This window comes from Tupaia chinensis, unplaced genomic scaffold (assembly GCF_000334495.1).
Source record: "Tupaia chinensis unplaced genomic scaffold, TupChi_1.0 Scaffold149851_1, whole genome shotgun sequence".
Taxonomy (NCBI): domain Eukaryota; kingdom Metazoa; phylum Chordata; class Mammalia; order Scandentia; family Tupaiidae; genus Tupaia; species Tupaia belangeri.
Window position 1 is genome coordinate 54,937 of NW_006209696.1, and position 2,715 is coordinate 57,651.

Sequence of the window (2,715 nt, forward strand, 5' to 3'; positions counted from 1 at the left end):
CTAATATGCACTGTATTCTTTCTGGGGAAAATCATGTTATACACTGTAAAGGTGTAGACTGATCAAATATAAATTATGCATGGAACTAGACCACATGAATATGCTTTTTAGAAGGTTTTATTTAAATTGAAAATTTTTTTAAATTAAGCATCTTCATATGGCCTGGTTCCATGTATGATTATGCATAAAATTGATGTATATATATGAATATAGTATTCCTAGCAACAAATGATAGAAAAATGATTGGAGGACTATACATTAAATGATCTTGGATCACATGAACTCTTATCAAATCAGCTGTGGTCAGGCTGATAACCTCATGTAATAAAAACTCTACATCTGAATGCATAGAACTGACTTTAGCTCACTGGGGATCATGGGTATATGAAGTAGCTAGAGTTTAATAGACTTGTCTCTAGTACAAACATTAATTTATATTCAGAATTTCCTGCAAAAAATATATAAACTTAAGCATTATTATAAAAATAATAGAGTCAAACAAATTGAAAGAGAGAGTAGAGTAGTGATTAACAGAAATTGTAAGGGGAGGGTACACAGGGAAAGGAGAAATGGTAGGCACAGGAACAAAGTCTTAATAAGAAGAAATGAATTCTAGTGATCTACCAGTATTGCACAGCATGGTGACTATCGTTAGTAATATTCATATTTCAAAATTTGTAAAGGAAAGTACCTTTTACAAGTTTTTGCCAAAAGAGATGTTTATTAGGTGATGGATATTTAGTTCATTTAATCATTGTACAGTGGATTCATGTATTATAACATATCATTGTATTTTATAAATATATACAATTATTGTGTTAATTTAAAAATACACTTTTTAAAAAAGAAACACTAGAGACTATTTTCTAAGAAGCATGTATCAGGAAAGAAAAGCAGCAGAAACATAACCATTACTCGTAGAAAAATATATTTGTTTCATTCATCACCAAAATACAATTACTTCTTTAAGTTTAGATTTTTTTTTTTTTTTGTACATGAAAGATCCATGAGTTTCCTCCAACGGGGTCCCTATGTCATGATCCACCTCAGCCTCACACAGCCCAGAGTACATGCATGCATGTCCAGATGCACAGGGAGAATTTGGACACAAACATGGAACTTTCTCATTATCTTGCATTGTGGAGTGTTTCATTACTATTGTGCCACCAGATGAACCCCTAAAATGCATTAATGTTAACATGGAGGTCAGAAGACTTACAGAGATATTATTGCAAAATGAAGGGGGAGAAAAGGAGATAGAAAGATCTGATAAAGTTTTGTTGACTCAGACCCTCTGAGTCAACATCAGTTTTGGAGAATCATAAAACTTAGACATTTTCAGGTGGTTAGTTATTATTTTAAAATTATATTTATGGAACTTCTAATAATTTTCACATTCATACCTGTCAGAATAAAAATAGAAATTCTGTATATTAATCAGGGTTTTCTAGAGAGAACTAATAAGTATAGGTTCTTAAGAGGAGGGACATAATTCCGCCTACGTAATTAGGGCAACTGAGAAGTCCCACAACAAGCTATCTGCAAGCTGGAGGACCTGGGATTTTGGTCACATGGCTTAGTCCCAGTCTGAAGGCCTCAGAGGCAGGGAAGTCAATGACATAATCCACAGTTCATTACTGAAAGCTTGAGAGCCCAGGTGCCCACTGGTGTAAATCTGTCCAAAGGCAGATGAACCTTGAGTTCTGATGTCCAAGGAATCTTGGACATCAGAATCTTCCTTCCTCCAAAGAGAACCATTCATTTTCTGTATTTATTCTCTCTGAGTCCCTTATAAATTGGATCATGCCACCTATGTAGAGGACAGGTCTTTCCAGTTTAGTTCACTCAGACTCAGGGGGTAATTTTTTCTGAAAGCACAGGCATGGCCACATCCAGAATAATGTATCAAATTTCCAGGTATTTCTTATTCCAAACAAGTTGCACCCATCACTAACCACTACACCCACTCATAGAAATCTTTATCTCTGCTTATTGTGACGATTAACTTGAAAAATATTTATCTATATATTTAGATGAACATTCTAATTTCAACAGAGAAGTTACTTATTCAGTTACTTTTTAAGTGACTGTAATTACCTCGATATAGTCATTTTTGTTTCTAAAACTCATGAACTTAGTATTTTTAATAAAAATCATTTTTATATATAACAATCTTACAAAGCCACTTGTTCAAAAATTATGTAATCTAAAAATTAGTTGGAACCAGTTCTACAGCCTATTGGATAAAGGAGCCAGATCCCACAAAGCCAACCACAGTTTGAATACCAGCCTCACAACTCAAAAAATACACCAGGTGCATGTGTGTGCATTCCCCAAATCCCAACAAGGTTAATAAATAGATAAAAGGTCTAGACAGTGGCTAGGACAGCTGGATTCTATATGACCAACTGTGTGGTTCCAGTTCTGGATCCAGCACCTTGGAAAACATACCAGACAAGTGTATGCATACCTAAAATACTGAAAAAAGTAAGAAATGGAGGAGAAAGGATTACAGCATGGCCATGACCCACAGAAGGGTCTTTCCTCACTTTCTCTCTCTCTCCTCTCTCCCTCTCTCTCTTTTTCTCTCTCTCCTCTCTGGAAGCACATGTGTGCTCTGGCAAAATGAAAAAATAAATAAAGAAGAGATTGTAATTTACCACACCCTATCAGGTATTGGTGTCTCTCTCTCTCTCTCTCTCTCTCTCTCTCTCT